Here is a 14,391-nt window from a genome sequence, read left to right as displayed (position 1 = left end):
TTCAAGCTCTTATCACAACCCCCAACCAGCTTCTTGCTAGTCCCTAGCAAGCTAAGTGATAGAACAAGTCTTTTATCTTGAAAACACAAACAAAATAAAATCTATATGTAAACTATCCTAAATCACTTTCGTAGATTGTCACGGTTGCATTTAGTATATGCAACAAACCTTTAAACCCCTAGGCAACCCTAGTTGGATGAGTTGTAGTCTCGTGAGGGTTTCCAGTGATGATACCCCCAAATATCCAAACCTAACCTCACCTAGACTCAAAACTAAAGACTCAATAAACATTTTAGGACCCATACAAATAATCATCTCAAAAATTGTGTCAATGTGAACAAATTGAATAATTAACAAACGCAAATATAAAGAATAAGCAAATTTCAACTACACTTTTGTTTTTGACTCTCTCATAATCATTCACAAACCGTTCATCCAAAAACCCGAATGATTTGCATAGCTTTCACAGGCAAAGTAAGAAAATAAAACAAATGTACAATCAAACTCCATGGGCTCACTTTTCAAACCACTCTTAACTAATGTAGAATCCAATCACTACCTCGGATCATTAGGTCTTTATCATGGTAGTAACGTTAGGCTAGGGTAATGGTTTATGAAAGAACAGAACAGAATTTTAACAAATGTAAGAGACTTAATATTTTACAGTAAATGACCATGAACAATCTCCTTCTTGCTTCCTTTCTCATTCACTCTCTAACCTTTCACATTGATTAAACTCTTCCTTCCAACATTAGCACAAACCCTGATGTAATGTACCTCATTTCAAGTTCTTCTCACTAGCTACTTCTTCCTATTTTCTACAAAAAAAAATTTTCTTTTTTCTTTTCATTTTTTTTTTTTTTTTTAAGGAAGATAGTAACTCATAAAAAAATTGTCTACCCCACCTTGCTTCTACTATCAATTTTTTTTCTTTTCACAACCCCCAACCTATCTCATTGCACATACTCAGGTTGTGGTCCAAAAGATATATTTATTTTCTTCTACCACACTTCTTTTCATGAGTTTTCTTCTAAGGTCATCTCAAATTAAGTCTCTCACAATAAGATGGGTCAGAAAGTGTTTTAGGCTTCATCATCAAGGTGAGATATAGTGGGTTTAAAACAAAAAAAAAATAAGGCTTACCAAGTATATATATAGGCTCAAAGGGTTAACTAGGGATAAAATAATATAGGTTGGCTTGAAAGGCTCAATCATTCCAAAGAAAATTGCCTAAATAATATACTAAGCAATGCGGATTCTAGGATTTTGCCTCAAGTGGTTATCAAATGAGTTCTAGAGTTTATGTACAATTTTCATAAAAAAATTATTGCCCATAAAAACACACATAAACGTCTCTAAGTTTCCAAATTATTCAACCAATCAAACCCATTCCCAAGAGAGTCATAACTAAATGCAATTGTCATCTACTATCATCTTTACACTACGCGAAAGTTAATAAAATCTCAATGTCACAAATTCACAATCATGGTCTTATCATTGACTTATGTATGAGTTCCAAAACAAGACAAAATACATTAACTCTTTGACCTTACAACACACCTAAAACAATTCCACCTAAAAGCTTTTAAAGAAATAATTCAAAGCAAAAGATATTCAACGATGTCTATTGAATGAAACTAAATTTGGCCATAAAAAAAAAAAAAATTCTTCCTTACCCCCAACGTTAGAGATGAACATTGTCCTCAATGTGCAAAGAGAACAACTACAATACTCTTCGTGCATAACATTTATGTGGAGATATGCTTGTGAAGCCATGCATATTGTTTGTTGTATCCAATAGTCATTGGGAATCTAGTCAAAGGAAAACAAACTATGCGCCTTTCTTGGCCAATTTAGTGTGCATAAAAGAAATTATGGGTGAAACACAAACAACTAACATATCAAGCCAAACCAAAGTTATCATAACTTAACACATTAAACAAAAATCTAAAATAAATTCAAAACAAAAACCAAAATTAAAGTAAAGAGCTTGGGTTGCCTCCCAAGAAGCGCTTTATTAGAGTCCTAAGCTTGACTTTTTGAATCCTTCAATCTGGATTATCTAGGAAAATCCAAACCCTTATATCCTTCAATCCACCATACACATAAGGCTTCACTTGTTGTTCATTTACCCTCTCAAATTCAGCCTCCATAATCCTAGAATTGACTAAACAATTTTCTAGGGGTGAGCTAGGGTAGTTTTCTTCTAAGGTTTCTGCTACTTTGTCATCAAGGATGCTAATCTCAAAGCAAGTATCTAACTCAGATGGACATTTCATTGTGTTAAAAATATTGAACTCCACTTGTTTGTCTTCCACCCTTAAGATTAGTTTACCTTGGTGTACATCTATTAAAGTCCTACTTGTAGCTTGAAAAGGCCTTCCTAATATTAAAGGTATGTTCCAGTCTTCTTCCATATCAAGAACTACAAAATCTACCAGAAAGATAAAGTTGTCTACCTCTATTAGGAAATCCTCCACCACTCTCCTAGGATATGTTATGGATCTATCTGCTAATTGAATATGAATCGTGGTTGGCTTCACCTCTCCTAAACCAAGTTTCCTAAAAATAGAAAATGGCATCAAGTTAATACTAGCTCCTAAATCACATAAAGCTTTATCAAAATAAAAACTACCAATTGTGCAAGGAATATTAAAACTCCTTGGATCTCTTAATTTCAATGGTAGTTTCTTTTGAAGCAACGCGCTACATTTCTCGGTGAGCATGACCATCTCATGTTCTTCAAACCTCCTTTTGTGTGTAAGGATCTCCTTTAAGAACTTGGCATACTTTGGCATTTGCTCCAACATATCTACAAAAGGAATATTTATGTGTAAGCTTCTAAACATATACATGAACTTACCAGATTGCTTGTCTAATCTTTGTTTTTGTAGTCTACGAGGATATGGAAGAGAGGCTTCATCTTTCTTCACATCTTGGGCTTTGTTCTCAAGTTCTGGTTTTGTGCCTAGGCATTGTGTTGAGGCATTGTTGGTTCTGTCCAATTTTGTGTCTTCAGATTTTTCCTCAGTTTCTTTAGCTTTTCTTGATTCTTTCAGCTCCTTACCACTTCTCAACATGATGGCATTGAGTTGCTCCTTTGGATTCTTCTCGATATCACTCGAAAACATTCCTTGAACTCTTCTCGCTAAGATACTATGAATTTGTCCCATTTGAGTTTCAAGGTTCCTTATGGAAGTGGATTGATTTTGCAACAAGACTTCATATTTCTAAAGTTAAGCTTCATTCTTGTCAAATCTTTTACCCGATTCCTCTATAAACTTAGTAAGCACATCCTTCAAATTTGATTTCACCTGTTGAACTTGAAAACCAAGAGGTGGCTTAGGATAATTATTATTACTTTAAGAAAAATTTGGATGGTTTCGCCATCCAAAAGTATATGTATTAGAGTATGGATTCCGTTGCTCTCTTTGAAAATTGTTGACATAATTTGCTTGTTGAGGTGGAGCAAATGGATTCCTTACTTGACAATCTTTGGACAAATGATTCCTTGCACAAAATTCAAAAGTTAGAGAATGAGTTTCAATAGCATTTACCTTTAGGGAAACTCTGATAAGAGCTTGAAAATAAATATTTAGTTAGTGGTTTTTGGGGATTAATTTTGGGAAATTAGGCTTAATTTGGTAAAGTTGCTTAATATTTTCATAATTGCCTTTTTACGGGATCATGGGTGTTTTTGAGTGTTTTTCAGGATACTAGTGCTTAAATGTTATGCTCGGATAAAGAATCATGTTGGAAACAGAATGAGTGATGAGTGAAAACAAACGGATCAAGAATCGGAGTTGAATTGAAGAAGTTATGGAAGTTGAAGTAAAGAGAAGATTCTAGATTACGTTCCAGCTTGAGCATATCTCGGTATTTTAAGAATATCTTGAGATGTAGAACTAGGATTAAGATGATTCTTAAACTTTTGGAAATATGATTCAAAGGGCTACATTTCATATGTTTACCACTTTTCCAAATTTCATTGTTATCGAGTTCAAAAATCACCATCTCTGAAGAGCATTGGAATAATGCAGGAAGAAAGCCAGTACCTACTGTGCCGCAGCACAGTACCGCGGCACACTTTTTCCAGTAGCTACTGTGCCGCAGCATAGTGCCGGGGCATAGTCACAGAAGTTAAAAATTGGTTATCCGTTTTTAGGTAGGAGAATAGGGTTAAGAGTCCTAAACCAAATAGAATTAAGAAAAATAAAACCTTAACCGTTGTGGGATATAAATAGAAGTCTTTTAACATTATTCGGGGGATTCTTTGGTGAGAAGAAGAGGAGAAAAATCTGCAGAGAAGAGAAGTAATAGAAGTTCTGGAGCTTTGATTCACAATATAGAGAAGTTTTCCTTGTTATTTTCTTATAAACTCATGATGATTGTTTTAATAAAGATGATTATTTCTTTCATGTTTATTATGAACTAAATTTATTCTCTAAGGATAAGATGTAGCCCAATCTCTTGATTATGTATTGATCTTTGATTGTTAATGTTTATTAAGAATTCTTCCTAAGTTTTGCTATTATTCCTAATGCTTTTGATTCTTAAGGGCCCAAGAATTGAATGAACTAATGGACCAGGTTGAGATCAAGAGATGATACTCAGTTGGTCTACAATAGTAAAACCATAGGTTGAACGAACGCTAGAGATAGGTTACTGCGACTTGTGAGGTTTTGGTAAACTCCATAGAGTGTAATGATTTCCAATTGCTTAAATCTGATTAGAGATAATTCAGGTTAGTAATTAGGGGTTAATTTGACAATTGTTCTAGAGAAAGTTATTAGAAATTTAGGGAGTTTGACCTATAAGAAGAGCTTAATAAAATTAGCATAAGAGATCAATTCATATGAATAAGAGTTGGTGTGAAGTCTATGCCCTAGATCTAGTCATCTTGTTTTTACCCAAAGGTTTATTTTAATTGTTCTCTGTTCAGTTTTCTTTTTAATTTCAAGTGTTAATTTAGTTTAGATCTTCCTTGATACAATTTGGATTGATCAAATAGTAATATGATAGTTTAATTGGTAATTGATAATAGTAATTCCCTTGGATTCGATATCCGTAATTTTACACTTTATTACTTGCACGATTTCATACACTTGTGAAAATCTACAACAAGTTTTTGGCACCATTGCCAGGGAATTATTTTTTTTTCAATATCATTACGAACTATTTGGTTGCTAGTTTGATTTGTTTTATCTTTGTTTTGAAGTTAATTTTATTTATTTATTATTATTATCATTATTTTTGTTTCTCTTATTTTGTCGTGTGTGTTTTTTGTTTTAGATCCTAGAGAGCTTATGTTCAAAAGGTCGTGCTGATCTTAAATTTAGGGGTGAGCACGGGTAGCGGGTAGAACCGGAACCGGGGGTAAGAACCGGAACCAGAACCGGAACCTACCTAGAACCTACACTGTGCGGGTAGGTTCCGGTTCCAATTTTTTGGAACCGCTACTATGCGGTTCCGGTTCCGGTTTTTGCATGTGGAGGAACCGGAACCTGTAAAAAGGGTACCCTGTTTGGAACCTGTAGGGGGTACCCGATTTGGAACCTGTTTTGGAACCTGTTTGGAACCTGTTTGGAACCTGTTTGGAACCTGTTTTGGAACCTGCTTTGGAACCTGTTTTGGAACCTGTTTGGAACCTGTTTTGGAACCTGTTTTTGGAACCTGTTTAGAACCTATTTTGGAGCCTGGACTATAATGAAATATTTGTGAAATGTAAATAATGGGGGAGTTTCTATTATTTTACATATAAAAAAATTTAAAACAGAAAAAGTTAAATTTTTAGAATAACCTAATTAAATAAATATACGAATACAATTATACTTATTACATATAAATTACACCATATTAAAAGCTTTAATATATTATAATACATTAATATTAAAGTTTTGATCAATTAAGTGAATAATTGGAATTATGATCCAATTAAAAGTGTTTTACATTTTTAATGTTATTAAAAGAATTATTTTTGAATAAAATAGTATATTTGATTGAGTAATAATAGATTTGTATTTAGTTATTCTTTCAATTATCAAGTTCCAAGTATATCTATATAAATTAGTAATTAATTAATTATATATGATATTGTAAACATTAATAAATTTAACTACTAGTTAATATCATACTTAATCAATTATACCATTACATATAGTTAAATGTTACTTAATTATATAATTTTATAACATACTTAATTGATTTATAGTATAATTAATTATAGCATTACATAATTGATTACTACTTAATTAATTGACTTATAGTTATAACATAATTAAATAGTTATTAATTGACTTATAATTAGAATTTATTAGTTATGCATTACGTTATAGATTTGTAGTATAATTACTTAATCAATTATACATTTTATTATAAACATTAGTACAACTAATTAAATGATTAAAAATTTAATTAATTATAATATTACATTAAAAATTATAGTAGGATTACTTATATTATTCACTATAACATACATATAGTATGATTATTAATTAATTATAACATTACATACTAAATAATTACTTAATTGATTATGTCATTATATTATAAATATTGATAATTACTAATTTACTACATAAATATTAGCTAAATACTTAATTAAATGATAAGAAATTTAATTATTATAACATTACCTTTAAGCATTTCATTATAAACATTAATTCGCATTACATTATAGTTAAATAATTACTCAATTAAATTATATATTATTATATTACATTATATATATGATCACTTACTTAATTATAGCATTATACAGTTAAATGATTACATAATTACATAATTAGTTATGAATTATAATTCATTATAAACATTAGTAATTTACTAATTTTTATATTATTACATTACTTAATTAATTAAACGTTAAAAGTTTAATTAATTATAACATTACCTTATTATTTTAAATATGATTACTTAATCAATTATAACATTCCATAAAAACATTAGATATAATCAAATGATTTGAAATTTAATTAATTATTATTAAATTATAGATTTATAGTATGATTACTTAATTCATTATACATTACATTATACTATTATAGTATGATCATATAATTAATATAACATTTATAATTAAATGATTACTTAATTGATTAAGAGTTTAATATTATTTTTAAACATTAGTAATTACAATACTACATAAACATTAGCACAATACTTAATTAAATGATAAGAAATTTAATTATATAACATAATTAAACATTACATTATAGTTAAATATACTCAATTAAATTATATATTATTATATTACTTAATATTATGATCATTTACTTAATTATAGCATACATAGTTAGATTACATAATTTTAATTAGTTTATGAATTTTAACATTACATTATAAATATTGTAATTTACTATATTATTACATTACCTAATTAAACGATTAAAAATTTAATTAATTATAACATTACCTTATATATTTAAATATAATTACTTAATCAATTATAACATTCCATTATAACATTAGTATATTAATCAATGATTTGAAATTTAATTAATTATAATATTAAATTATAGTTTATAGTATGATATTTAATTCATTATATTTATTATACTATTATATTATGATTCTAATTAATATAACTTACATAATTAAACGATTACTTAATTGATTATGAGTTTGATATTATGTTTTAAACATTAGTAATTACTATTTACTACATACATTAGCACAATATTTAATTAAATGATAAGAAATTTAATTAATTAAAACATTACCTTAAAACATTAATTAAACATTATATATAGTTAAATAATTACTCATTAAATTATAATATTATTATATTACATATATTTATGATCACTTACTTAATTATAGCATTACATAGTTAAATGATTACATAATTACTAATTAGTTATAAATTTATAACATTACATTATAAACATTAGTAATTTACTATATTATTCATTACTTGTTAACAATTAAAAATTATTAATTATAACATTACCTTATATATTTATAAATGATTACTTAATCAATTATAACATTCCATTATAATATTAGTATATTAATCAAATGATTTGAAATTTAATTATTTATAATATTAAATTATAGATTTAAAGTATAATTACTTAATTCATTAACATTACATTATACTATTATAGTATGTCATATAATTAATATAACATTACATAATTAAATGATTACTTAATTGATTATGCCATTATATTATAAACTTAGTAATTTACTAATTTACACAATACTTAATCAAATTATTATAATTTATATTACTTATAACTTAATATAATTTATGGTATGATTATTTAATTAATTATAACATTCAATTATAAACAATAGTACAATACTTAATTAAATGATTAACAATTCAAGTGTTGTTTAGAGATTACAGGTTATGAGTTACATTGGACACAAATGAATGAATAATGAAAATTTGTTAGGGGTGTATTTGTAAACTTATAAGGTGTTTTTGTTATTTTTTAAACTAATAGGGGGGTAATTGACTTTTTACAGGGTACCTTGGAAAGGAACCGGAACCTGCATTTTAGGTTCTGGTTCCTTGAATTGAAGAACCTGCACTGTGCGGTTCCGGTTCCTTTTTTTGGGAACCTGCACTGTACGGTTCTGGTTCCGGTTCCCCCGAAAAATGCAGGGTACCCGGAACCGCTCAACCCTAATCTTAATCCTTTCAATTCTGAGATAGAGAGAACATCTAAACAGTTGAGAAAGGAAAAGAGACAAGCTAATAAAGAAAAAGCAGTAGCTGACAAGGGAAGTATAAATCAAGACATGAGTAATCCAGAAAATGAGGAAGTCCCAAGGGGCAGTGGAATTGCAGGAGGGGTAATGGTTCAACGAGCATTGAAGGACTACTCTAGTCCTACTATTGAAGGGTGTTATTCCAGCATCAGGAGGCCACCAGTTCAAGCAAATACGTTTGAAATAAAGCCAACAATTATTCAACTGATACAGCATGCGGTTCAATTTGTGGGGTTACTTAATGATGATCCCAACTTGCATATCGCTAACTTAATGGAGCTTTGCGACACATTCAAACACAATAGAGTATCCGATGATGCAATTAGGCTTAGACTTTTCCCATTCTCTCTTCGAGATAAAGCTAAGACTTGGTTGATTTCCTTGTTGTTAGGAAGTATTACTACATGGAATGAGTTGGTTCAAGCATTCCTTATGAAATACTTCCCACTTGTAAAGTCTGCTAAGACGAGGAGTGATATCACAAACTTTTTCCAACAAGATATGGAGTCACTCTATGAAGCTTGGGAGAGATTTAAGGATCTCTTATGAAGGTGTCCTCATCATGGGCTGCCAATATCATCGCAGGTGCAGACGTTTTACAATGGGTTGCTACCAAATATTCAAGTGATGATTGATGCTGCAAGTGGGGAGCTTTGAATAACAAAACACCGAAGAAGGCTTATAATCTGATTGAAGTAATGGCAAGCAATAACTACATGAGGTCTTCAGAGAGAAATTCAGACAAGGAAAGCAGCGGGAGTGCACGAAGTTGATGGTTACACCGCATTGGCTGCTCAACTCTCCGCCATTCAAAAGAAATTGGGAGTTGCTCTAAAGGTAAATGATATTGAATCATCTTCCCTAACTTGTGAACTTTGTGCAGGAAATCATTTATCAAAGGATTGTCAAGAAGGAAATCCATCTGCTCAAACAGAACAAGTTAACTATGTCAACAACTTTCAACGAGGGCAAGGGAATCCACATTCTAGTACATACACTCCAGCATGGCGCAACCATCCAAATTTTTCGTGGAGTAACAATAATGAGCATAAGTCACCACTGGGTTTTCAACCTCAAGAGAAGAGATCTAATATGGAGAATGTGCTCACTAAGTTCATGGAGGAGTAAGGAAAAAGATTTGACAAGAATGAGTCCTAACTCCAAAAGTATGAAGTGTTGTTACAAAACCAATCCGCTTCCATCAGAAATCTTGAAACTCAAATGTGGCAAATCCTAGGCATGGCAATGGGGCGGGGCGGGGATCTCATTCACCGTACCCATCCCCACCCTCAAAATCATTCCCTAGCCCCGCCACATCCCCGTTACGGGGATGATAGGAATTCCCCTTCCCCACCCCAAAGGGGAATGTTGGAGGCCCGTCCCCGCCCTGTTAATTTTATATAAACATAAATTAATTTGAGCATTACCAAACACAATAGTTAATTCTCGTCCACATAACAAACACTTAAATTAATCGTTTAAACATAATTAATTATACATAAATATGGGTCAGGGTTTGTTCTTGTTCAATTGTTTAGGGTGAGGGAAATTAGGAAAATATGGGTTTATATAGGTAGGATAATTATGTAATTAGGTGAAATATAGGGATACTAGTGAAAAGTAAATATATATATACATTTTTTTAATTTTATATATTATATACAGGGCGGGCCGGGGGAAAGGCATCACCCACCCCCGCCCCATCCCCGAGGACGAGGATTAAAACACCCCCCACCCCCGCCCCTATCCCCGAAAAAACCGGGGCTTCCCTCCCCGAAATCCCGGGGAACATTGCCATGCCTAGCAAATCCACAATATTTTAGCGGGAAGAGTTTAAGGAACATTGCCAAGTGATACTGAGAAGAATCCAAAGGAGAGAATTAATGTTGTCATACTGAGAAGTGGTAAGGAGTTGAAGGAAGTAAGGAAGGAAGAAGAAGCAAAGGCAAAACTCGAAGAAGGAAAAGAGGCCACAGGAGAAAAAAATGCCAAAAATGCCCAAGCTTCAACAAACAATGACTTAACACTCCCGTATCCTTACAGAGTGCAAAAACAGAGATTGGATAAGCAATTCGGTAAGTTCATGGACATGTTTAGAGCTTTATACATTAACATTCCTTTTGTAGACATGTTGGAGCAAATTTCGAAGTACGCAAAGTTTCTAAAGGAAATTACCACCAAAAAGAGGAGATTTGATGAACATGAGACGGTGATGCTTATAGAAGAGTGCAACGCATTGTTATTGAAGAAATTACCATAAAAGCTCAGAGATCCAGGGAGTTTCACAATTCCTTGCACAATAGGTAATGTTCATTTTGATAAAGTTTTATGTGACCTAGGAGCTAGTGTTAACCTCATGCCATTCTCAATTTATAAGAAACTAGGCCTAGGGGAAGTAAAACCAACCACATTCCATCTTCAACTAGATGATAGGTCTATAAAATACCCTAGGGGAGTAGTAGAAGATGTATAGATCAAGGTAGATAAGTTGATTTTCCCAATGGATTTTATTGTTCTTGACATGGAGGAAGATCGGGAAGTACCTCTAATTCTAGGAAGACCCTTTCTAGCTATGGGTAAAACTTAAATAGATGTTCACCAGGGGAAGCTAATCTTAAGAGTAGAGGATGAACAAGTAGAGTTTAATGTGTTTGATGCCATGAAGTACCCATCTGAGGGAGATACTTGTTTTGAAATTAGTGTCCTTGATAATGTCATTGCCAAAACCATGGAAGAAAATTACCCAAGCTCCCCCTTAGAGAATTGTCTAGTTCACGCAAGGACAAATGAAGATGAAGTGGATGGAGAAGAGTTGAAAGGGTGTTTAAGTTTCTTAAACTCTCTACCATCAATGAAATCCCCACCCACTAAGAAGTTCTTTGAGATCAATGCAATAGAAAGTCACTCCAATTCATCAACAAAAGAGCCTCCGAAACTCGAACTCAAACAACTTCCATCTCACTTGAGGTATGCATTTTTAGAAGATTCAAAGTTTTATCATGTTATTATTAATGCTTCTTTGAGTGATGTAAAGAAGGAAAGGCTATTGAGGGTGCTACGGACATACAAGACAGCTATTGGATGGACAATTTCAGACATCAAAGGTATAAGCCCCTCAATTTGCATGCACAAGATTTTAATGGAAGAAAGTTACAAGCCGACGGTGCAACCACAAAGAAGACTCAATCCAGCAATGAAAGAAGTGGTGAAGAAAGAGGTTTTAAAGTTGTTGGATGCAGGAATTATTTACCCAATTTCAGATAACGCATGGGTAAGTCCAGTCCAAGTTGTACCAAAGAAGGGAGGAATGACTGTGGTGAAAAACGACAACAATGAACTCATTCCAACAAGAACGGTTACAGGGTGGCGAGTGTGCATTGATTATCGGAAGCTTAACTCTACGATGCATAAGGATCACTTTCCACTTCCGTTCATTGATCAAATGCTAGAGAGATTAGCAGGTCATGCATTCTATTATTTCCTAGATGGATACTTAGGATACAATCAGATTGCAATAGCATTGGAGGACCAAGAAAAGACCACATTCACATGCCCATATGGAACATTTGCATACCGAAGGATGCCGTTTGGACTATGCAACGCACCAGCCACTTTTCAACATTGCATGATGTCTATCTTCTCGGATATGGTGGAGAACTCTATCGAGATTTTTATGGACGACTTCTATGTGGTAGGTAATTCCTTCGATTCTTGTTTATCTAACCTTTTTTTAGTTTTGTAGAGATGTGTGGAGACCAATCTAGTACTAAATTGGGAGAAGTGTCACTTCATGGTACAAGGAGGAATCGTACTAGGCCATAGAATCTCTATCAATGGGATCGAGATGGATCAAGCAAAGGTGGAGGTCATCGAGAAGTTACCACCCCCAAATTCTGTGAAAGCCATCCGAAGCTTCCTTGGACACCCCGGCTTCTATAGGAGATTTATCTAGGATTTTTCTAAAATCTCTAAACCTCTTTGTGATCTATTAGTTAAGGATACACCTTTTAATTTTACTAAAGAGTGTATAGAAGCATTTAAGTGCCTAAAAGCTAAATTGATATATGCTCCTATAATTGTTGTGCCTGATTGGGAATTACCTTTTGAATTATGTATGATGCTAGTGACTATGCAATAGGAGCTGTATTGGGGCAACAAAAAGGTAAAATTTTGCATGTTATTTACTATGCTAGTAAGATATTGAGGGGACCACAATTGAATTATGCTATGACAGAGAAAGAATTTTTAGCTGTTGTTTTTGCAATTGACAAGTTCCGTTCTTATTTGCTAGGTACAAAGGTCATCGTACATACCGACCATTCAGCTCTGAAGTATCTTCTAGCAAAGAAGGATTCCAAGCCAAGATTGCTTAGATGGGTGTTACTTCTTCAAGAGTTTGACTTGGAAATCCGAGACAAGAAAGGAACTGAGAATCAAGTAACGGACCATCTATCTCGATTGGAAAGAAGGGAAGAAGATCAAAATGATGAAAAGCCTATCAATGAACATTTCTCGGATGAGCAACTATTTGCGGTGCAAGATGGACCTTGGTTTGTTGACATTGCCAATTACTTAGCAAAGAAGACGCTACCTCTCGAAATGACATACTAAAGGAGGAAGAAATTTTTCTCCGACTTGAAACATTACTTTTGGGTGGATCCATTCTTATACAAGCAATGTGCGAACCAAATGGTCAGGAGATGTGTGCCGGAGGAAGAGATGGAGAATATAATTCGACATTGCCATTCTCTAGAGGTCGGAGGGCATTTTGGAGCAACACGAACGGCTGCTAAAGTTCTTCAATTAGGATTTTTCTGGCCCACTCTCTTTAAAGATGCATTTAATTATGTTCGAGCTTGTGATATGTGTCAAAGGCTGGGAATATTTCTTGGAAAAACAAAATGCCTCTTAGTAACATTTTAGAAGTGGAAATATTTGATGTATGGGGAATAGATTTCATGGGATTGTTTCCATCTTCTTTTTCTAATCGTTTCATTCTTGTGGTTGTAGATTACATCTCAAAATGGGTGGAAGTTGTGGCACTACCGACCAACGATGCTCATGTCATTGTCAAGTTCATAAAGAAGGGTAACTTCACAAGATTCGGCACGCCTAGAGCTATCATCAGTGATGTAGGAGCTCACTTTTGTAACTGACAATTCGAGACATTGTTGAGTAAGTATGGAGTTACACATCGAGTTGCAACACCATATCATCCGCAAACAAGTGGGCAAGTGGAGGTGTCTAACAGGGAGTTGAAGAGAATCCTAGAGAAAATTGTGAATGCCTCTTGGAAAGATTCATCCACCAAATTGGATGATGCACTATGGGCGTATAGAACGGCTTTCAAAACGTCAATAGGGATGTCACCATATAGGTTAGTATATGGAAAAGCATGTCACCTGCCGGTTGAGCTTGAGCATAGGTCATATTGGGCTATGAAGATATTAAATTTCGATCCGAAGGCGGTAAGTGCGAAGAGATTGTTGCAACTCAATGAGATGGAGGAATTTCTCCACAAAGCATATGAAAGTGCTCGGATTTATAAAGAGAAGACCAAACTTTGGCATGCTAAGCACATTGTGAAAAAGGAGTTCAAAATAGGAGAAAAATTTTTGTTATTCAACTTGAGACTTAGACTTTTTCCAGGAAAGTTACGATCAAGATGGT

The 14,391-nt window shown here is 33.0% G+C and overlaps 1 non-coding gene across 1 annotated transcript; it reads right to left on the bottom strand.

The window, feature by feature from the left end:
• Window positions 1-9,184: 9,184 nt before the first annotated feature.
• On the bottom strand, window positions 9,185-9,290 carry LOC116118464. Its single transcript, XR_004126155.1, has one exon. It is a non-coding gene; the product is annotated as a small nucleolar RNA R71 (small nucleolar RNA).
• Window positions 9,291-14,391: the final 5,101 nt, after the last annotated feature.

Source organism: Pistacia vera, unplaced genomic scaffold (genome assembly GCF_008641045.1).
Source record: "Pistacia vera cultivar Batoury unplaced genomic scaffold, PisVer_v2 Contig845, whole genome shotgun sequence".
In the NCBI taxonomy this organism is placed as follows: domain Eukaryota; kingdom Viridiplantae; phylum Streptophyta; class Magnoliopsida; order Sapindales; family Anacardiaceae; genus Pistacia; species Pistacia vera.
The sequence above is the reverse complement of the archived record's forward strand: the minus strand, read 5'-3'. Positions and strand labels throughout refer to the sequence as shown.